The sequence below is a fragment of the Nomascus leucogenys genome, chromosome 5 (genome assembly GCF_006542625.1).
Source record: "Nomascus leucogenys isolate Asia chromosome 5, Asia_NLE_v1, whole genome shotgun sequence".
Classification (NCBI taxonomy): domain Eukaryota; kingdom Metazoa; phylum Chordata; class Mammalia; order Primates; family Hylobatidae; genus Nomascus; species Nomascus leucogenys.
In genome coordinates this window covers 58,560,244-58,584,416 of record NC_044385.1, presented here as the reverse complement: position 1 = coordinate 58,584,416, position 24,173 = coordinate 58,560,244, and the positions used below count along the sequence as shown (strand labels likewise).

General features: G+C 45.6%; 1 long non-coding RNA gene across 1 annotated transcript; it reads left to right on the top strand.

Annotated features, from left to right (window-relative positions):
- Window positions 1-1,611: 1,611 nt before the first annotated feature.
- On the top strand, window positions 1,612-10,909 carry LOC101175767. Its single transcript, XR_001115724.2, has 3 exons — window positions 1,612-1,813; window positions 6,833-7,006; window positions 9,526-10,909. It is a non-coding gene; the product is annotated as an uncharacterized LOC101175767 (long non-coding RNA).
- The last annotated feature ends 13,264 nt before the right edge of the window (window positions 10,910-24,173 follow it).

Genomic DNA, 24,173 nt, shown 5'->3' with positions numbered 1-24,173 from the left:
TATGAATTTGGGGAGGGCACAAACATTCAGATCATAGCACTCACCTATAAGTCAAACATTGAAACCAGAAGGGTGAGTCTCTTCCACGTGACCATTCAGGGTCCCAGGCTTCACTTCTCTGTGTCCCCATTGTGGTGTTGTTACTATCTGCATTTAGCTGGTGGAAGGAGAAAGAGATCCCGGAAGAAGCACATTCATTTCTAAGAAGCTTGACTCCGACATGGAACAAATCACTTCCTGTCACTTCTGTTGGTGACATCTAGTCACATGGCCACATCTGGCTACTAGAGAGTGGGAAATATGGTCTAACCACGTGCCTGGCCACATTCCTGTTACTACAGAAGGAGAGAACAGATTAGAGCAGGCAGCTGGCAGAATGTGCTACAAATCAACCTACTCGGTAGCTGTGCTGGGGAAAGGAAGCATTCCGTCTCCCTGGTGGGTTCACTTTCCTCCACGCTTCCCCCTCCCACAAGACTGTGCATTCCCTCTCAAGACCTTCCTGTACCAATCTCTATCACCTGCTCCCAGCTCTCTTCCTACCCTTCAGCCTTCCCTTAGGGGAATCTATTTTTTGGTTAAAGCAAACACGTCTAGTAAATGTTTGAAATACACTAGATTAAAAACCTGATTGTGGTTATTCCCACCTCCAGAGTAGCTTAGGAAGGACCTCCATGGTGTCCATTCCATTCCATGAGCATTTATAGAGTCTCTTCCGTGTGCTGGGTGCTACCATGAATAAACCATAATGCCTGCCCTGCACGGTGACCAGGAGGCTCATCAGTCTGAGACTTGGTTCAGTGTGAACTCTCCAGCTCATCAGGCCGACAGTACCATTGTTCCATCCCAGGTTGTAGGTCAGTGTGATCAGTCCTCAGCAGCTTGGGTGTTAGTTTTTTCTTCTCCTTCTTAAAAAAAAAAAAAAAAAAAAAAAAAAAAAAAATCTATGTTTTCCTCCATAATGGTTAATCCTCAAATAGTCAGACTTACTCTGTCCTGGATCCTAACCTCCTACCAGGTTTTCTTCGTGGGTTTTAGGTTAAGTCCCTGATCCGGTTTCATGCAGCTTTCATTGATGTTTCATTTGCTATCCACCACAGCAAGGTTACTTTTTTCAAAAGACAGAAATCTCAGCAGATGTATTCATTCTGGGATGTTTCCTGGACTCACACCAGTGAGCTCATTAGCCCAGGCTAACTATGGGCCTTTGGGGGCTTTTTCTTTTCTTTCCTTTTTTTTTTTCAGTTTGTAGCAAAAAGCGGGATCATGTGATTTGCACATAGCAGCTCTCCTTCCTGTATGTTCAGTGAGTAGTAACCGAAATTCCCCCCAAGAATGAGGGCTGTGCTTTCTAAACATGCATCCTTCTTAGCAGTGTCTGCTTTTGTTTAGTGGAAGACTGAAGCTGAAACAGGAAATTTCTAGGTCAGCTATACTTCACTCTAATAAAAGAAAAGTCTAGCCAAAAAGAACAGCAAAACTATGGCCTGGGCTTTTTGGAGTGTCTTGTCTGATTACCCAATTATTACAGCTCAGATTAGGAAGGGATTAACCCCTGAGGTTGGACAGATGGAGAACACTATTAAAATACCCCATGTGGGGTTTCGGAGTGAGTAGCAAAGTAACCACCTGTCCCTGTTTCTTGGGTCAGTCTGCCCTCGTTTAGAGTCTGAAGATCACTATCTTTGATGTCTGAGTGTGGAGAAACTGAATAGCACAGGCAGCAAAGCTGGGGCCCCACCCCTGTCTGGCCCAGAAGCACTGCTTTCCTGAGTCTCTGTCCCTATCTGGAGCCCTGCCCTAGACTGACCTGGTAAGAAATATTCAGCTGAATTCCAAGTGATTTTAGGGTTGTTATTGCCCAGGGCCCTTGGGAACAGTCTGGGGACACTTTATGAGACTGTCACAGACAGAAAGATTTCCATTTCAGACCTCCCTATTCCTTTGTTAACTATTGAAGAAATCGGTACCTCTCCTTTCTTGAACCTCTGCATTTCAGGGGCTACACTGGGGCTGTTTTCTTTTCAGTGTTCTCAGAAGCTGCAGAAGAGTGAAGTGAGATCTGTGTCTTTGTGCCTTTGTGCCTTTGTGCCTTTGTGCATTGGGGAGGTTGGGACAGTCCCTCTCTGGGCAGGGAGGCGGAGTGACTTTGCCTCATGTTCCAGCCTTGAATTCGCAGGCAGGAAGGTACTATAAGAAGTCCATTCAATAATTAATAAGCCACTTAGTTCTGCTTCAAGTCCTTTATCTTACAGATAAAGGATGTGTTCAGCAACATTAATGGTTGATGAGAAAACATTATGCCAAATAAAATATGTTGGGTAATCTTGAAATTGTCATGATTTAGCTGGGTGAGTACTTCTTTCTTGTATATCTAACTTAAGTCAATTCGAGAAAAGCCTATTGAGCACACTGAACACCTACCTCATCCGCAGCACCACGGAAACACAGAATCTCAAGGTCAGCAGGGTCCTCAATCCCAAAATTGTATAAGCAGCCAGCCATTCACAATTGGAATGCTTCCAGGGAAAGCACTTCACTGCATCCAGAGGCAGTTTACTCCATGTCTTGACAATCCCTCTAGAGATTTCTTTTTAGAGCTGATTTTTTTTTTGAATCTTCACAGCTTCTTCCCTTAGTTCTAGTTATACTCCTGTATTGAGCAACTTTTATGGGCCAGACGCAGTGTCAGGTGATTTTCATGCATTCAGTCATCTAACCCCACAGTCATCACATGAGGTGGGGGTCTCCCGTTTTACAGATCAGGCAACTGGCACAAAGAAATTAAATGATTTGCTCAAGATCAGTAACTAGTGAGTGGCAAAGCACTCTGGCTCCATTAGTATACCTTCTTCTTTTCTTTTCTTTTTTTTTTTTTTTTTTTTTGAGATGGTGTCTCACTCTGTTGCCCCGGCTGGAGTGCAGTGGTATGATCTCAGTTCACTGTAGCCTCTGCCTCCCAGGTTCAAGTGATTCTCACACCTCAGCCTCCTGAGTAGCTGGGATTACAGATGCATGTCACCACACCTGGCTAATTTTTTAATTTTTAGTAGAGATGGGGTTTCACCATATTGGCCAAGCTGGTCTTGAACCCCTGGCCTCAAGTGATCCACACTCCTCAGCCTCCCAAAGTGCTGAGATTACAGGTGTGAGCCATTGCACCCAGCCTCATAATATATCTTCTTAATCACTGTTTTGATTGTCTACTACTGAGTAACATACTACTCCAAAACTTAATGGCTTTAAATGGTAATCATTTTATTCGCTCACAGTTCTGTGGGTCAGATATTTTGGCAGGGCTAAGCTAGGTGAATCTTCTGCTCCACATGGCATCAACTGAGGTCTTTCATGGATTGCAGTATGATGGCCACTAGGACCAGGATGTCCAGGATGGTGTCATTCACACATCTGGCAAGGACAGTTGGGAGGTTCCATGTGGCTCACACCAAAGAACTAGCTTGGGCTTCTTTTCATGACAGCTGGACCCCAAAAGCAAGCATTTTAATCAGAAAAGGTGAATACTGCATATCTGTTCAGACCCAGCCTCAGAAGTTATACACATTACATTCACATATTCTGTCAGTCAAAATAAGTCACAGAGCCAGACCAGATTCAAGCAGAGGGTAATTAAGTCTGCCTCTTTATTGGAGAACGAAAAAGAGCATGTCAGATGGCATATATTATTGCATCCATGTGCAGAAACTCCAAGAACCAGAAAATTCAACACCATACTGCCCCTCTAGAAAACTAATTCATGCATACACAGAATGGCATCTCTCTAGGTATTTGAAAAGCTATCTATCAAGTATCTCCAAGTCTCCTGCTCTTCAAGCTTCTTCTTTCTTCAAGTGTTTCTTATAAAATGTGGAATGGTACTGTCCCTCTCTTCTGATGTGTTCCAGAACTAAATGTCATACTCCAAGGTATGCCCGGCCTGGTGAGAACAGAAGGCCCATCATCTCCTGTCTTTAAATATGGAGACTGAATCAACAGGAATTCTTGACCAACATACAGAAATTCTGTTACTTGAAGCTCTGATGCCCCCCCACTCTGTAATCGTGTGATTGCTTTGAAAGACCAAAGTTAAATTATATTTTATAAAATTTGGCCTAGCACTCTTATTCGTTGATTTTGTCTTTCACTGCAGTCATGGTCCACTCAGCTTTCAGTTAAACCTGCATTTGACTCATGACTTCCCTCCTCCTTCCACAACTTCTTCGAAGTCATCGATAGAACTATTGGCCTGTTCAGATACAAGAAGGAGCTCTGAGGAACATCATGGAAAACCTCCCTCCGTATTAAAATCCAGACACTGATCTACAACCTATGCAAACTGATAAGGCAGAGTTGTTCAGGCAATTCTGGATCCACCAACTTGTGTGGGCACACATTTTTACTTCTTGACTCAGGAGCCAAAAGAACCATCACCAGCACTGTGCTCACCCATGATCTTGGCAGTAAAAGAAATTAGGATGTCTGGATGTGTCTTGGTTTGTTTTAGAGACAGGGTCTCACTCTGTCACCCAGGCTGAAGTGCAATGGCAAGATCATCGTTCACTGCAGCCTTCAACTCCTGAAGTCAAGTGATCCTCCTGCCTCAGCTTCCCAGGTAGCAGTATAGGCATGCAATACCATGCCTAGCTAATTTTTTAATTTGTGTTTTTTACAGACAGTCTCGCTATGTTGCCCAGGCTGACCTCAAACTCCTGGGCTCAAGTCATCTTCCCACCTCAGCCTCCCAAAGTGTTGCGATTACAGACGTGAGCCACTGTGTCTGGCCAGGATGTTCTTACTGAGGCCCTGCTGACTCCTGGTAACCACAACTTCCCTTCTTAAACAATTTCTTTAACACTCCATGCTGGAATCTAACCCCACCTCATGCCCTTTCTGCCTCAACACTGCTCACCCATTTGCAGCTTTCTGTTCTCCAGAGTTCTCCAGAGATAACCTCAGTAATGCAGGCACCAAATCAGTTATAACAGCAGGATCTTAGAACCTGATCCTTTTATGAATCTGGGTCAGGAGACATGAAATCAGAGCAGCAAGGGCTGCCCACTCTTTAAGAAACATGCGCTTCTGCTCCCCTTCACTATTTATTTTACAATAAGCAAAAGAAGCCTCAAGAGTCTACCTTCAAGCTGCTTACAGCATAGCTCAAGGAGGAGGTATACATGTTAATAGTCAGAATATGAAACAAAATAGAATTACTGCCTGGGTGCAGGGAACATGAGACATTCTAGGGTTTATAAGACACATTATTTACACCTGGGCAGGTCACAAAAGGCTTCATGGAGGCAGTGGCGTATGGAGTAGATTCTAAATAGCAGGTAGGTGATGGCGAGGATGCAGAGAAATGGCTCTCATACCGCTCGCTGCCTGTAGATCTGGAAATTCGTAGACATTCTTCAAAATGACCAGGTATTAATTTAAAATGCTTGTGCCATTCAACCTTGTGATTTCAAAGTTCAAGTAAATAATCTGAACATAAACTTATTCAAAGTGTTAGTTAAACGATACTGCTGTTTAATGGAACACAGAGCAACCGCCAAGACTCTGTGAACATCAACCTGACGCCAGCTGAGGGACCAGAGGGGTCCTCCCTGTGGTCTCTCAGATGTCTGATAAATATGCCCTGAATCTCCCTTCCACAGTTTATGAAATGCAAATCTTTCCCATTAACTTTGTAGATTACCAAGAGCTTCTTTTCAAGTGCTTTTTTCTGGCTATGCCCTGCCCAGGGCTGCTTTAATTCAGCTCCTATTTCCCTCGAGTATTTCATGATTTGGGTGATTGGCTGTGGTTGTGCGGCTCCTGGACGGGGCTGAGATTGCGCGGTCCGGCTCTGTCTCTCACTCACTCTTGCTTCCTTTACTCCCTGGAGCAACTGACAAATGATTCCCCCAAGCTCCTCCTCAGAGCTTTTTTTCTTTAAAAAAGGCAAGTTTTCCCCTAAAAGGAATTCTCATATCAGTTGCTAATAATATACATTTCCCCTCGCATTATTGTATGAAGAATTTTTTCATGACATGGGAAAATGCTTATGATAACATTTCTCCCCACTCCCGTCTGAGCAAGGAAAAAGCAACACACAGTCTTGAAACTATACCCAGGATAGTGTCAACCACGTAAAACAATATGCGTCAAGGGAAATTTAATCAACAGTAGCAGTGGCCACCTCTGGAATAGGACGCTGGGTGATTTGTATTCTTCTACATGAATTTGCCGTCTTTACCAAGTCTTCAGAGATTACGCAAAGATAATGCATATTTGGAGCCCAGGTGCCTGGGAAAATGGAAATTTTACTATTCGGAAAAATAAAAAAAAAATCAAAAAGCAGGGAGCAGCCAGTGTGGGAAAGGCAGCTGCAGTTTCCTTTTCCCTCCAGGCACAGGTGGCGCACCTGCCAATGGGTGCTCCTGCCCTCCCTGCCCTGCGCTGGTAACTACCACCTCAAAGTGGAAGCTGGACGGTTCAAACATTTGTAAAAGGCAGATCTCGGTGTTCTGACTTCTCCTCGTCCTGTTGGTAGACTGCCTCTGTGACACGCGGGCAGGATTTCTATAAGGGCGCAGAAGGCACCAGGAGGATGGGTGAGGACCCTGTGGCCTGCGAGTGCGCGTGGGGCGCACATGCTGGTTTCTGGCACCCTACAGATCCCTAACTCACCTTCAGCAAGGACCTGCACTGGGAACTGCACTTTCCAACACAGATGGTTCCCCTTTTGGCAGACTAGCAAAACTCGGGGGGCTACCCACAGAAAGTGCTCATCTTGCCACCTCTGTTAAACATTTAGCTTCTGACTAATCAATCCGAAACCATCACCCCACTGCAGCCTTTCTGCAGCTGACACGTGAATTCATGAGGACTGGGAAGGGCTCCTAATATTTCCATCTGAAGCGGTATCTCTGAAATTTCATAGACATGCGGTCACGCACACATCTTTCCAAGGTCTCAGAAGCACAACAGCTATTCACAGCTCCTCTGAGAACAGACATGGAGCTTGAAGGTGGGTTGTACTTGAATAAGCTTCTTTCTTCCCTTCCTTCCTCCAGCAACCTGAAGCACCAGAATAACTCCCTGTTACTAATGTGCAAGAAGTTTCTTGTAGGTGGTCCACGCGACACTATTCTTTCATTGCAATTCCTTCCTTCCTTCCTTCCTTCCTTGCTCCCTCCCTCCCTCCCTCTTTTCTTTCTTTTTTTTTTTTTTGGACAGAGTCTTGCTCTGTCGCCCAGGCTGGAGTGCAGTGGCGTGATCTCGGCTCACTGCAAGCTCCACCTCCGGGGTTCACGCCATTCTCCTGCCTCAGCCTCCAGAGTAGCTGGGAATACAGGCGCCCACCGTCACACCCGGCTAATTCTTTTTTTTTTTTTTTTTTTTGTATTTTTAGTAGAGACGGGGTTTCATTGTGTTAGCCAGGATGGCCTTGATCTCCTGACCTCGTGATCCGCCCACCTCGGCCTCCCAAAGTGCTGGGATTACAGGCGTGAGCCACTGCACCCGGCCCCCTCTTTTCTATCTCTCTCTTTCTTTTCTTTTTTTTTTTTTTAACGGGGTCTTGCTCTGTTGCCCAGACTGGAGTGCAATGGTGCGATCTCATCTCACTGCAACCTCCACCTCCCTAGTTCAAGTGGTTCTCCTGCCTCAGCCTCCCGAGTAGCTGGGATTACAGGCACCTGCCACCACACCCAGTTAATTTTTGTATTTTTAGTAGAGATGGGGTTTTGCCATGTTGGCCATGCTGGTCTCAAACTCTTGAGCTCAGGTGATCGGCCTGCCTTGGCCTCCCAAAGCGCTGGGATTACAGGTGTGAGCCACGGCGCCCGGCCTGTATGCTGACAATTTCTTCTTACACGTGTGAAAATGGTGTTTGTCATTCTAACTAAACAGAATTTTTCTCATGCCCTTGTGAAGCATTGTATTCACATTGAGTACAAGCCTCTGGTCCTCTCACTTCATACACAGATGGCTGGAGACAACAGACACCCCAGTGCATGTTTCCGTGTCTCCCACTCTCTGCTCTCAGGCAGGAACGAAGCCCGAGGAAAGCAGGCAAGAATTCTCTTCCTTACAGAGACAGGAAAGTTCTCCTGGAAGGAGAGGGCCATGGCTCCATTTAGACCTGCAGCCTGCCCTGCGGGGAAGTGGGGAGATGGCAGGACCGGAGAGTGTGGAAGGGATTAGTGGCTAGGGTGGAAGAGGGTGTGAGAGAAAGAACTGGCTGTCTAGTAGATTCCAAACCAAGGCAGGCCCCAGACATGCAGGGATCCCCATCTCCTTTCTGATTCTTCCCACATGAACATGCTCCAGCCGGAACCCAGGTGCCAGCAGCTTAGGTGGTTTGGGAAATGCTTGAGCTTCTCCACCAGCATCCCAAAGCAGCCCTGACTTTTATGCCCTCTAAATGTATAATGACATTGTGCATTTGGTGTACAAACACAGCACCGAAACAATTCTAGTTATCTTTTCTTATGAGGTTAGGACTCTGAGCCTTTTCTCTACAGAAATTCTAGAAGGTTCTAAACATGGGCTGGTGAGAATCTCACCTGGCTGCCATGTGGAGTTTGGATCTAGGGGCAAGGTGGCATGGAGAGGCCAATTCGGAAGGTTCCTGGTGGTTTGGGCTAAGGTGGTAGCAACAGAGACAGCAAGAGGTGGTGATGGTGTTAACAGACCACATTCTCAGACCTCATTGTCAGTGACATTAAACATGATGTTAACATTCAACACGATGTTGATAGAGCCACTTATACAGCTGGATGTGACAGCTGTGATAACTACATCTGCATCTAGTCAATAATATTCAAAGCTATTTACTGAGCTCAGGAAAGCAACATAAGACACAAGCCCTATCCTAAAGTAGCTTACAGAATCTAGGACAGAAATTTTGCCTATGACCAGGTGGAACAAGTGCCATTTGAAAGGCACAATTCAGTGGGATTCAGACCCTCCTAATGAGGACAATGACTCCTGACAGGGGTAACCAGGAGTGCTTCCCTGGTGTGGGTGAGAAAATGTGGAGGGGAGGCCTTCCTAACACAGCAGAGGCCTATGGGGCAGGACAGGAATGGCTGGGGATAGGGAAGTGTGCAGTGTCCTCAAAAGGTGTGAATGCTGATTCGGGCTGGAGGGTACGATTCACAAAGGAGTAGTTATTGGGAGGGGAAGCTTGAAGGTAGATTAAAATTAGTTTAAGGAAGGCTGTAAGTGCTAAATTAAAGCGTTTATTCTGTGGGCAGAGGGAAATATTGAAGTTTTGGGGCAGGAGAGAGTTTATCATTATCTGTAGGAAGGCAGATTACTGGGGGCAAACCAGGACATGAGCATGGAGCTCAGTCGCCCATCTGCTGCTAGACAGGAAGAAAGAGTAGATTCTAGAAACGCTGTGGGCATAGAGCCACATTGTAATTACCTGGCTGAACGTGAAGGGTGAACAGAGGAGAGAAAAGAGAACTAAAGGATGCTGAAGTTTAATGACTAGGGGAGTTGGGGGTTGCTGTTCAGTTCTCTCCAGCTGAATTTCAGGTACATCTGGCATAGGAGGGTTGAGGTGGCCAGCAGGCACATGGAGACGCACAGCTAACACTGGGGAAAACCAACTGGAATAATTCTCTGAGCCTTCTTCTTAGCGGCAGCAGTCAAAGCAATGGGAGTGCATGCAATTGTCGAGAAAAAATAATGAAGAACCAGAGAGGAGGAAAGAAAAGGGGGTAAAGGAATCGTCTTGTAGAAAACCCACAGCTAAGGGTCAAGAAGGAGAAGGTTAAGCAGGGGAGTGATCAAGAGGTTGGTTGATAGCTCTGCTCTGTAGACCTTTAATTTGTTTGGAACTTGGTGCCACCCTGACATCGTAGCTGGCTTGCTAGTGTTCCAAATGACCTCCAGCTTGCTTGTCTCTACTTTTCTGGACATTATGATGCCCAAGTAACAGAATACTGTTGCTGAGAAAGATCTTTTACAAAATCTCTGTTGTACAATTAGAGCTTGTTCCTTTTCAGGTTTTTTTTTTTTAATCAGACCATAGTTCTGCATTGTGAGTCTTTCAGATCTCTATAAATAGTATTTGTCTTCCTGACTGAGGATCTCAGACATTCAACAATATTTGAATCTTAGGCTGGAGGACATTTTGGTATTCTTTAGTCAGGAATAGCACATTTCCTTTCATGAATAGCAGCTTTTAGGGATTATATCATGATGTACAAATAAAGAGGCCCTCACCTGGTAAATAATCCACCATGTATGCATTGTGTATAGAACACAATGACTCTTGACCTCAGCCTGGCTTCCTGTGTAGAAGAGTATGGTAGAACCTGAGAGGATAGAGGGATGGAGAGAAAGAACCCCAGCTCAGATCATATGCATGATTCAGACTGCAAAGCAGGGCGGCTTCATGGCATGTGGCATCAGTTGCACCAGGCCCATGCTGGGCTAATGCCCCGCTGGTGAGTTTTGAAATTCTTAATACTTTTTGAACAAGGAGCCCTGAATTTTTATTTTCACTGGGCACTGCATATGATCCTGCTGCAGAGCTTAACATATGTCTGAATAATAACAGAAGAGGTCAATGGGGTCTGTCTTGGAAATAATGTTTGAAGTAGCTCTATAGGTCCTGCAAGCTGAGACTGCAGGACATGGCCCCATGGGCTTCCCCGACGGTGGCTAACCGAGGCCAGCCTGGGAAGAGCAAGCGCTCTGCAGACCGTGGGGTTGGGAGCGCTACCTTTGAGGCTAGTGTCTGGGCAACAGCTGTTCACCCTGCATGGCCAAAGAATTTAGCTGCAAAAATCTAATTTGGAACTCCCTAATTAAACTAATGAAGTCAGAGCATTTTAATCTGTTCTTGGTGCAGCCCTATGTCTAATCCCAGAATAAATAGATAATTGTGACTTTGTGGCATATGTGTGCTGAGAAAAAATAATGTGTGCTGGTTGTTTTTTGTTTTTCGTTTTGTTTGTTTTTTTTTTTTTTTGGTGATATGTAAGCCAGGCAACATCTTTATATCCTTTTTTAAAAGCTTGGGAAAGGAACTGATTTTCCTTAGCCAAATGCAATGTTTAAAATGAAGCGAAATTGTAGTGCTTTTACAATCAATCACACTTCTATTTCACCATCCTTTACTGACTGCCATAAACAAGTCATGCCCAATAGTTCCTACCCTTGAAAGATCCTATTTGATCCTCCAATTTTTCTTGCTTTAAAGAACACTCATGAATAATAAATGTTAGCACACAGATGTCGCCTAGAGAGGCTAAGGTTGGGTAAGTGCAGAGCGAGTCTCGTCTCCCTCCTTTAGCCTCGCATTCTACAAACGAGGAAACTTCACTGGTTGGCCTTCAAACTATACCATGTTATTTCCGTGAGACACATACATCTTCATGATGTTGGAAAAGCCTATAAAATCCAGAAGCTAAAGGGTCATTCTGTTTAATCCATCCATTTTTCTTCCCATCAGGAGTGTTCTTTATTAAATATTTCTATCTCCTTTTCAAATAACTGAAATGAAGTCACTCTTACCCCCTTTGGAGTTTATTGATTTATTTACCAAATCTTTTACGTATTAATCCAACTATTAGGCTACTTTTTTTTTTTTGACGGAGTCTCACCCTGTCACCCAGCCTGGAGATTGTGCTCAATCTCTGCTCACTGCAACCTCTGTCCTCCAGGTTCAAACAATTCTCATGCCTCACCCTCCCGAGTAGCTGGGTTACAGGCATTCACCACCATACCCGGCAGTTTTTTGTGATTTTAGTAGAGACGGGGTTCCACCATGTTGGCCAGGCTGGTCTTGAACTCCTGACCTCAGGTGATCCGCTGCCCTTGGCCTCTCAAAGTGCTGGGATTACAGGTGTGAGCCACCGCACCTGGCCCTCAGATTCTTTTATGCAGGAGAAATCTCTGTCCTACAGCCTCTCACTTTACCTCTACCTCAGCTAAGTACTAAATGCAAGGTTTTCATTTCAGAGCGACCACCGAGAGTGCATGGACAGTCAGCACACTCCACCTCTACTAGCGGAGAGGAGTAACTTCTCAAGTGAATGGTGAACACCTATTTATCATGCCCAAGGCTGGCTGCTCCAGCCAGGGGACACAAAAATCAGCAAAATACAGACCCTACTTTAAGAGGACACATAGACATTTTACAAGTTTTCTTGATAGTAAATTTGTAATTTACACATTTCCTTAATAAGATGTGACCAACCATCTCAATTTGCTGAAACGGAGGGATTTCCCAAGATATGGGACTTTCAGCTTCAAAATCAGGAAAGTTCTTGGCAAACCGGGAAGAGTTGGTTATTCTACTAATTAAAAAGTAAATAGTATTACTGTGTATGTGGAAAAGAAGTTACAGTACACAGGGCCAGGCATGGTGGCTCACACCTGTAATATTGGTGCTTTGGGAGGCTGAGGCAGGAGGGTCACTTGAGTGAGACTCTGTCTCTAAACAAAGAAAGAAAGAAAATACAGCACACACAGTCCTGTTTGTGCGGCCTCTGTCTGAGCAAACACATGGCTTTTGTGGACCTTTCTGTGTGCACCCCACGAACACGGAGGCAGAATGAGTTACATGGTTCAGTAACATGCTCAAGATGCATACCTTGAGCTCTGGGTCCCTAAGACTCAGGTGAATAAGGACCAACTCAGGGAAAGGTAGGCTCTGCAGGAGACCTTCCAGAAGCCCTGTGGGTGGGGAGGAGAAGAGAGCTGCCCACATGAGAGGCAGTGCTTTGGGAGGAGCCCCCGGGAGCACCCTTTGACTCTTCTCCCTTCTCTCTCTTGCTGGACTCCCCACCACCATCCCGTAACACTTGATTCCCAAGCGTCACCCCACAACACTTGACTCCCCCAACAGCAGGCAGCAGGGGCCACAGCTCTGCTTGGACCCCACTCCAGCCTCCCCTGCCACTCTGGGCTCCTCCTGCTGGTGACCCCAGCAGCAATGTCCTCCCTATACGCTGCTGTCTCTTGCCCAGGCCATTGGATAAAGCTCAACAGGACAGACATGCTGGAGAAAGCAAATTTTATCCCAAGACAAACACTACAGTCGCTCTTCAGAGAAGCCTTTGAAGGTGGAAAACATTACAGTGGATGGAACTGGAGGTTTTCATGACCTGTGAAGAAATGCTGGGAAACTGGAAGAGGATGGAACTGGAGGTTTTCATGACCTGTGAAGAAATGCTGGGAAACTGGAAGAACAGAGAGACAAACAGCTCCTCTTTCCTTTTGTCTTTATTTTGATATTTGTTCTTGAACAGTCCCTTGTTTATTATCCTGTGGTGTGTATTCTGTCCCCATGATGATGTCTACCGCAGAGCCAAAATGTGAAATGAGACTCATTGTCCACCGCAGATGTGCTGCTAGAGGCTGGCGGGGCAGTGGTGAGGGAGGGAGACGCGTCAGCTGAGCCCGTGACAAAGAGATGCTCTGTGTGTTGTTTACCACAACCTTCACGAGAGTCCAGATGGGGAGCTGTACACTCAAGGTCTGAAATCCACAACAAGGGAGATTCTAGGCAGAGAAGAGGAGAACGCAATTGAGCTTGGAGAGATGAACTGGGTTGGAGTTCAAAGAGAGACATAGTACTTCACCGTGGGCAGAGTCATTTGCTGAGCTGAGAACAAGTGCTTGTTCTTGGGCAGTTAACACATAACAATGTCTTCTGGAGACAACAGATGCTTGAATCTTATTACTACTTAAGCTGATTTAAGATTTATATTAGCTTGGTTTAAGTGTGTCACTAGAATAACATTTTTTACTTCCATATTAATTTTGAGGTTGAACTGGGAACAATTGTGAAAACAAGCATGAAATTAATTTCTTTATAAGCTCTCAGTAGTAATATGACATCAACATCAGTAGAGCTCATATTGAAGAACTATCTGACTCAAAAACAATTGTCTGTCAGGCACTATGTTAATCTTAGAGAATTAACATAGAGATCTCCTAGTAAAATAAGCACTCTATTTAATTTTATTCCTTATTTAGTTGTCTGCATTCCTGACTGAGCTGAAAATTTCACAGGAATAGGGATCAAATCTATCTGTATCCTTTATGCCTTGCACAGTGCCCAGCAAAGTATATAGTAGTCACTCAATAAATACTTGTTCAATGTATGAATATATGAATGGACATAGTTCATATGAGGCATGATCTCTGCCTTTAAATTGTGCAATCTCATAAAGAAAACAAATATAATCTTTAAAAAATCCATACAAAACAGAGTGAATTAATTGACAAAGAGATAACCACATTCATTAATTTATTTGGTCAACAAATATTTATGGCCAGGTGAGTTGGCTCATGCCTGTAATCCCAGGACTTTGGGAGGCCAAGATGGGCAGAGCGCTTGAGCTCAGGATTTCAAGACCAGCCTGGGAAACATGGCAAAACCCCATCTCTACAAAAACATACAAAAATTGGCCAGGCATGATGATGCACGCCTGTAGTCCCAGCTACTCTAGAGGCATATGAAAAGATACTCCACATCGTATGTCATCAAGGAAATGCAAATTAAAACAATGGTGAGATGCCACTACCTATTTATTAGAATGGCTAAAATCCAGAATACTGACAACACTAAATGCTGACAAGGATGTGGAGCAATAGGAACTCTCATTCATTGCCGGTGGGAATGAAAAATGGTACAGCCAGGTTGGGAGACAATTGGACAGTTTATTACAAGACTAAACATATTCTTACCATACAATCCAGCAATTGTAGTTCTTAGTATTTATCCAATGAATTAAAAGCAATGCATTTTATTTATATATTTATATATTTATTTATTTATTTATTTAGAGATGGAGCGTTGCTCTGTTACCCAGGCTAAAGTGCAGTGGTGCAATCTCAGCTCACTGCAAGCTCTGCTTCCCGGGTTCACACCATTCTCCTTCCTCAGCCTCCCTAGTAGCTGGGACTACAGGCACCTGCCATGGTGCCTGGCTAATTTTTTGCATTTTAGTAGAGGCGGGGTTTCACTGTGTTAGCCAGGATGGTCTTGATCTCCTGACCTCTTGATCCACCCGCCTTGGCCTCCCAAAGTGCTGGGATTCAGGCATGAGCCACTGCGCCCAGCCAAAAGCAATACATTTATGTCCACACAAAAATTTGCACACAAATGTTTATGGCAGCTCTATTCATAACTGCTAAAACTTGGAAGCAACCAAAGTGTCCTTCAGTAAGTGAATGGACAAATAAATTGTGGTCCCTCCAGACAATGGAATATTATTCAGGATTAAAAAAAATGAACTAAACTATCAAGCCATGAAAAAACGTGGAGGAACCTTAAATGCATATTACTAAGTGAAAGAAGCCAATCTGAAAAAGCTGCATAATGTATGATTTCCAGCTATATGACACTCTGGAACAGTCACAACTATGAAACAATAAAAAAATGGGAGGAGGAAGGAATGAATAGGTAGAGCCCAGGATTGGTAGGACAGTGAAACTACTCTGTATGGTACTATTATGGTGGGTACATGTCACTGTACATTTGTCCAGCCCCATAGAATGTTCAATACCAAGGTTGAGCTAATGTCAACTATGGACTCTAGGGGATAATGATGTGTCCATGTAGGCTCATTGGTGGTAACAAATGTACCATTTTCTTGTGGGATATTGACAGTAAGGGGAGGTTTTGGGGGGGTAGGGCAGCAGGAGGTATATGGGAACTCTCTGTACCTTCAACTCAATTTTGCTGTCACCCTAAAGCTACTCTAAAAAAATAGTCTACTAAAAATGTATAGTGAGGAAAGGAAAAGATTAATAAGTCTGATTATATAAAAATTAATAATTTCTATTCAGTAAATATTACCATAAATAAAATGAAATGAAAAGTATAACACTTTAAAATACGTTTATGTTTTAAACATTTAAAAATGGAAACACATTAAAACATAATATGTTGAAATTATAATATTATAACATTTATTTTCACTGTTCCAAATGTAATCTCCCCAACCCCACAATATTTGCTTCAACACAAACAACTTTTCCCTGAAACCATCAACATCAACTGGTCTTCATGTCCCCATAGAGAGGGCAGCTAAGAAACTCAGCAGGATTCAGATCTCATTCATGTTGTTCTCTGGATCCTGAAGGAAGAGCACCTCTCCGCTGTCATAGTCCGAGCATCTGTTGGTTTTCCTGTCCTGGCTGGAAGGGCCTGCTACAAAGTGCTTCCTTTGGTTATGGCATTAGTGAGCTTTCTGGGCATTTTTTGTTTTTGATTCAGGGCAGGTATAGCTTCTCACTGTAGGCGGCTAATAACTTCACTTGTTTCCCATCTACCTTCATCGCTCTGAGTTTAACCTCTTACTGATGGGAAGAAAGTAGCTGGTCAGGAAGCCCAGGCTGCCCGTGAGGAGGGCACATCACTGGCTGTGGTTTCATGTGGCTCTGACAATAACCAGACCTGGGTTTACTTTCCTCCTATTTTTTTGTTTTTGTTGTTGTTTGTTTGTTTGTTTTTAAGATAGAATCTCGCTCTCTCTCCCAGGCTGGGGTGCAGTGGTGTGATCTCTGCAGATCACTGCAACTTCCGCCTCCCAGATTCAAGCGATTCTCCTAACTCAGCCTCCTGAGTAGCTGAGATTACAGGCGTGCACCACCACACCCAGCTAATTTTTGTATTTTTAGTAGAGATGGGGTTTTGCCATGTTGGCCAGGCTGGTCTTGAACTCCTGACCCCAGGTGATCCACCTCGGCCTCCCAAAGTGCTGGGATTACAGGCGTGAGCCACCACGCCTTGCTCTGAGTTCTTTATACCTGGGCTCCAGGTTGCTAAAGTCATCACACTAGGAGCATGAAGTTCAATCAGAACACCTTTGTTTTCATCCTTTCCTAGTTCATCAAAACTTCCTGCTGCCACTACTCGGAGGCCCACAAGGATCGAGGGGCTGGGCTCTCATTTCAGATGTTCTTCCAGGTTTCTACCAACACCATTCCTCCAGGTTTCCACCAACGCCATTCCTCCTGCATGTCCCCCACATGGCAAACTGTCCTCCATCAGAGCTCTGAGAGCCACACCTCCAGGGGTGCCTTCCAAGCCCCAAGTCAGAAAAGTTATAGCCCAAAGTCTGCAGCCAGCTATGACAAAGATGGGATTCTCTCCAGCACCCAGAAACTTTGTGTCACCAAATTGTTCTGTTTCTCTAATCATTAGACTCTTTTGCATTCTTTGCACAGTTCCCATCAAAGTAAGTCATGAGTTGGTCACTTCTTTGTATCAAATCTTGATTCTCCTTTGTCTCCTGAGAGCAGAATGTTTTCCTGGATAAATTGCTTTCATCTTGCCACTCTATGTGTATGTGTTTCAGTGACTTATTGCTGAATAACAAATCACCATGAAACAGTGACTCAAAATAACACTTCATGATTTCCCATGGTTCTGTGACCTGCATGGGTGGCTCTTCATGGGTGCCCCATGGATTGCTCACACCAATGTGTCTGTCTTGGGGCTGGGCTGGCCAGAAGGACCATGAAGGTGTCTCGCACATCTGAGGGCTGGGTGCTGGCTGTACACTGAAGATCATGGGTTCGCTCCCCACCCCAGGTCCCTCTGTCTCCGTGTAGTGTCTCATCCTCCAGGGTCCCCCATGTCGCTGCTGTCTCCAGGAGAAGAGTCTGGGCTTCCTTACACCATGGCGGCTGGGTTCCACAAGCACGAAGCTTCCAGGCTTTCCCAAGAACTGGCACAGCGATTCTACATTCTATCAGCCAAGCGAGTCACGAGGCCAGTGCAGATTCAAGGGGAGGGGAAGTCGCCTGTACCTCTCAGTGATAGAAGTGGCAAAGAATCCTTAATTCACCACAGTGTGCCACATTTCTGCCTTCAAACTCACTCACCCAAGGCGAAGAGTAAACAAACAATCGCCTTTGTGGTGTCATGTGCTTCTTCACCAGATGTTCCTTGTGTCTCCTCACATGCTTGTGTTCAGGCTGGGGGCAGTTTTCAGGAGCCCTGAGTGAAGTTCACCAAACAAACCTTTGCAGAGCCCAACACAGAAGCATGTTAGTTAGCAGTGAACAAACACCTCGACTTCTTCCTGCCTCCACTGCTTCTTCAGGTGACTGGCAAATCCACCTGACTTAGGCACCAGGTTTGTTTCCAGCTCAGAATGCCTTTGAGTCACAGAAGCACTGCTGCGGTGTTTGTCACCTGTGTTCCAGCTGCTTCAGTAGACCTGTGCGATGGAGATCAACTCTGGTGGCTGCCTCCTCTCATGCTGAGGAAGGCCTTGGGATGGTGCATTTTATGCGTCAATGTGGCCAGGACACCAGATATTTAGTCAAACACCAGTCTTGATGTTGCTATGAAGGCATTTTTAGATGTGATTTACAGTTAATCAGTAGACTTGAGTAAAGCAGATGCCCCTCCCTAATGGGGTTGGGCCTCATTCAATCTGTTAAAGGAGTAAAAAATGGAGGCCTCCTGAAGAAGAGGGAATGCTGCCTCCAGACTGCCCCTGGACTTGAGCTACATCAACTCTTGCCTGGGTCTCCTGCCCCACGAAATTTGGACTTCCCAACCCCCACAATCACATGAGCCAATTTCTTTTTGTGTGGGTGGGGATGGGGGTTGTGGAAAAGGGTCTTGCTCTGTCTCCCAAGCTGGAATGCAGTGGTGCGATCTCAGCTGGAGTGCATTGTCACAATCACAGCTCAGTGCAGCCTCGACCTCCCAGGTTCAAGCAATTCTCCCTCCTCAGCCTTCTGAGTAGCTGGGACTACAGACATGTGCCAACACACCCAGTGAATTTTTGTATTTTTTTCATAGAGATAGGGTTTTGTCATGTTTCCCAGGCTGGTCTCAAACTCCTGCACTCAAGCAATCCACCTGCCTCAGCCTCTTGAAATCCTAGAATTACAAGCATGAGCCACTGCACCCAGCCCAATTTCTTCAAATATATCCCTCTCTCTATTTACACCCATCCTGTCAGTGTAGGGTGTTTCAGATATGTGTGGCTCTGTTTCTCTGGAGAACCCTAATTAATGCGGACCTTGCAGTGCCCTCCAGGTGGGAGAACTGGGTGGGCGGGAGGCTCACGGAGCTGAAGTTGGAGACACGGCCCAAGTGGTCCTCCCTAAGCTCCACCAGAGGCAGGAGTGAAAACAGACCTGGCAAGAAACAGCACTGATCTAGACAAAGGTCCAATGCACATCCTGAGTGAGGGGCTGAGGGAGCTGGAGGGACAGAGGGCCTGGACCCCGCTGAGACTTCTGCATCCCAGGGCTCCTGCCCTGAGCATGCACCCTCCGCCTCCCCTCCAGTGTTCTCAGAGGATCTGTTCAGCAGAGAAAAATTGTGTGAGTAGAGAGAGCATAGTTTGTTTGGCATCTAGGCTCTTTTTTTATTAATAATATTTATTCACCACGAAGTGCCAGGCGTTCTGAAAGACTACCATGTATCAGTGAGCTTCTGCTGCAGTAGTGATTCATAACCAACAACCCCAAATCTCAGTGGGCAGGAACCAAAAACAGTTCTCCTCACAGACACACACCTTCCCTCATGGCCACGCTCCTTTCTATTTCATTCTCTACATGGAAATATTCCTGGCGCTCATAACTACTTTGCATACCAGATGTGCTCTCCTAGGCAAGGCTGGGAATTTGGCTTCATCTTGTCATCTGAAGCCCTGTGTCCCCTCAGTTGTAGGTCACTTGACCAGCTATGTTCAGCAGCACCACATGAAGAAGTGGGTAAAATCACCACCAAACCTCTGAGTGAGGCCAGACACGTGCCGTTTCTCCCTTTTCTTTCATTGCCGGGTGCAATCATGTGTTCAGTATTCCAAAGAGTTGGCTGCTAACTCACACATTTTCACGGCAATAGTAGCAGTTCCTATGCTGGGTTCATAGTGATTACTGCAATTACTATTAATAATAACCTACACATCATCAGAATGCCTGACATGCTCTCAGTATGACCCCCAGCCTGCAGTGAGGGGTATGCTGCTTCAGAGCGGTGTTTGTGCCCATGCATGTGTATCTACACATCCGCACATGTGCACAGTGAATCCTTGTTCAGCTGTGAGATGGCTTGTGCCAGTCCCCATCTGGCCATCCTTTTTGAACCCTCCATCCTCTGGGTAATTTCCGGTACCCAGGCATTCCCTGGTGTTCTGGCAGGGTGGGTCTCTGCTCTGGGCTTCAGAGATGACAACTATCATGACTACCACTGCTGGGTGAATATGTATTAGACGAAGATCCTTACACATGAACTCTCTTACTTCATTCTCATCATAGCCCACTGAGGTAGGTGTTGCTATTCCCATTTACAAATGAGAAAACCTGAGGCTAGAAATGGTAATTCACTTGCCCAGAGCTAGACGTGAGTTAGGGCAGGTCCCAAGACTCTCATCAGCCTCAGAAAATAGAAGTCTTTCCATCCACTTTAGTACAGTATCATTTCTGTAATTAAAAATGTCCAATTTCATGTAATAGTTGAATCTCCAACTTAATTTAAAGGGAGATGCTTCTCCAGACAGATTTGGTCTGTAAGTACCAATTTCCACTAAAAGGAACCAGGGCTCCTTGGAGAAATGATTGGTGTCAGAGTTGGAGCAGAAAATGTACAAGATGAGCCTAAGATTTCTTGATCCTGAAGGCAAGGACATAATCAGACCACGTCTACAAAATGACACAGGACCCAACCTGAAGGTGCACCAGCTCACCAAAGAGGAAAATCTGACCATCGTAGAAAGAAAGATGATGGCAATCAAATATAGGAAAAACTCGTGGGCTTATAGTAACACTAAATCAATCGAACAAACAAAAATACCAAACTTATCAGCTCCCTTTGGAGGCTGCTAGGACACATGACTCTGAAAATGGGTATATAACAGAGAAGAATCCAGCATTATTCTGATGTTTTGTTTGTTTGTTTGTTTTTGAGACAGTCTTGCTCTGTCGCCCAGGCTGGAGTGCAGTGGCACCATCTGGGCTCACTGCAACCTCCGCCTCCCGGGTTCAAGTGATTCTCCTGCCTCAGGCTCCCGAGCAGCTGGGACTACAGGCACGTGCCACCACACCTGGCTAATTTTTGTATTTTTAGTAAAGACGGGTTTTCAACATATTGGCCAGGCTGGTCTGGAACTCCTGACCTCAAGTGATCTGCCTGCCTCGGCCTCCCAAAGTGCTGGGATTACATGTATGAAACACCACGTCCGGCCCTATTCTGCTTTTCATATACAGACTGCATTTCAGAGTAACCAAACAGTCAATAGGGGAAAATTCTGCTTAATAGAAGAACCCACTTAATTGATAGCAAAGTAATTATATTGCTAGAAAATCACAATTTTGCAACCCCCGAAAGAAATAGTGGAGCTTCATGGCGATCATTAGTGGCTGCTAAAATCCATCGGGAGAAAAGCGATGTGCTAAGAGGCCTATCCCATGAATGAAAGGCAAGGGTCCTGTTTAGACCCTGATTGGAATAAACCTGCTGAAAAATTCATTTGAGTCCAGTGGGGAAATTGAACATGGACTGCCTATTAGATATTAGATACTACAGGAATAGTATTAGTTCAGTTGGGTGTGATAATGTTATTGTGGTTATGTTTTGTTTTTTTTCATATCCTTAACTGTTAGAGACATATACTGAAGTGCATACCAGTAAAGTGATGCAATGTCTGGGATTTGCTTTAAAATACTGTAGGAAAAACAGTGTCAGGGCAGAATAGATAAAACATAAAAGGCGGAATACTGATAATCGTTGAGAGCAGGGGATGAGTGAATGGGGGTTCATTCCTGTAGTCTTTTTGTATATATGTGAAAATTTTCATAATAATTTAAAAAACTTTTTATAATGTTAAAGCTTCTCCCAGCTTGCTTCTTCTTTGGGCTGGAAGGTGTAGAGGGAAAAGAGGGGTTCCCATTTCTCCATAAGTTTTCCATCTCTTCCTTGCCCAGTGTTCCAAAGGAAAAGTAAGGACAGATACTTCCTCACCCAACAGGTGCCTTTGTGATCAAAGGTTGGTGTTTTCTGGGCCTGGGAGAGGTCATAGCTCCTTTTCCTTCAGGGTTGGGTGGATTTTACTTTATTTTGTGGATACTCTCCTTTGTTGGGGCTCTCCCACCCACAGGTCTCTTAGCACGGGCATCAGCTCCTCTGGCTGGCCGCTGGTTATCTCCCCCTCCCACACCACAGCCCCATGCATTTGGGTTTCCAGCCTGGCCTTCTCAGACGATGGCCGTTTACGATGGCTTTGGGTGGGTTCCCTCTTCCATGGAGACCACACGTCATCCTAGCCCAATGGCTCAGCAACGGGATTGACTTCTGTGTCTCCTCATTTGTTTCCTTTCCAAATCAGCTCCTGAGAGACACAAATAGGGACACTTGACTGGGGTGGCATCTGGGGTCATGAGTGGGGACAACAGCAGATCCTGTCACCTTCTGGGGACTGGTGCCATTTCTTGGCTAAGGTTGTCAGTAGAGGAATCCATCCACCCTCCTATCCACCGTTCCTCTCAGTCTTGTGTGCAGCAGGCTTCCTCAGGCTAAATCCATCACTGTGGGCCTGTCCCAGGAGGTCCAGTGGTGTGTTGGTGTCTGCTACATCAGTCAGGGAGCTTTTGGCAGCAAGTAAAAGAACACATGACTAAGAGCGGCTAAAGCAAGGGGGGTTGTTATTACATATACTAAGCATAGAAGAAGACAGTTCCATATTGATCCAGTGATCTGATGGTATCGAGGCTCTGTGTCAGCTTCTCTGCTGTCTCTGTATTTTTCCCTCTTGGTCACAAGGTGGCTGCCACAGTTCCAAGCATCACATCCTCACATGACAATATGCCAAGGCAAGAAGGAAAGGGTGAATCCTCTTCATGGAACTCTATTTTCAACAGAATGGAAAACCTTTCACCAAATTCCCCAACAGACTTTACATCTCATTGGCCAAAATGGGGCCCCATATCCCCACTCCCCACTGCTCCAACCCAATCCCTCTGTAAGAGGACGGGGATTCTCATGGAGGGTTTAGACTCATCATGATTTTTCATGTGGAACTGCTTCCATCTTCCCTCAGTCAACCTATTCCTGGACAAAATCGGGAGTTTGTTGGGAAGGGAAAGCGAGGGACTGGCTGTTGGTGAGCCACCACACTGTCACCACAGGCACCAAAGACAAAACACCACCTACTTCCACTCGTAGCCCTGCCCAAGGCAAGTTCTAAGACTGCATTCACCAGTCCTTCTGAGCCGAAATCAGTCACGCACATGATTGAGGTGACAGGAACGAAGCGAGTTCTCCAGCGTGAGGAGGTTTATTCTTGCCTCCTGTGCCCTGATGTGTCGAACAAGCTGAATGAAGAGTGAGACACAGGCCTGGTGCTACCCAAGGACACGAGCTCTGGAGCTGCAGGGCGGGGCTCCAGCAGTGCCCCCTCACTGGGCAACACTGCCAGCCTGGCTTTGCTTGTGCCTCAACTTCCCCAGATCAAAGCCTGAATCTGCTGAGCCAGGGAGGTGGGAATGGATGGAGTCGGGGTAGGGGAAAGCATAGGGGGTTGTGGCACTCAGCTAAGGACCAACATGGCTGTGACACAACAACAAAATACAAACAGCCTTTAGCGTATGTACAGGGAGCAGTGGGGAGGTAAGGTGAAAATCCCCCAGAACAGTGCAAGCGAGGGGTGTAGGAGTCTACAGCCCCTGCAGATGCGGCTGCCAGGACGCCCTGAGGAGCAGACTCAGAGGGCAATGAGATGAGAGTTGAATCCAGAAGGAAGGGAGAGAAAACGGTGAGTGGAGGTAGAGAGGGTGGCGAGAGACGGCAGAATGGGGAGGGGAAAAGGGTCCTAAGGTTCAGTCTTAGAGGCTGGACTTCTCTTTGTTTTCTCCTGAAAGGAAGTTAGTTAGGGGGAGCTGATGACCACGTTAAGAGGCCTGTGGTAGGAGAGCCCCAATGAAGGAGCATCTCTAAACTAGTTAGTTTCTGATGATCACTGAAGCAGATTATAGTGTGGCTTGTTTTCCTTAGTTTGAATATCCATGCTCTGGGCTCGGGGGTGAATTTAACTTTCACCACTGTCATACACAGATCAGATCCTCCTCTTGGGGAGTTTGAATGTGAAATACACAGAGTTAGAAAATAGGGGCAGTAAAGTGGAAGGGAAGGCAGGCGCAGAGCCCTGGAGGCCCCGCAGCTTGGGAAAACATTGAGGTGAAGAAGCGGCGGC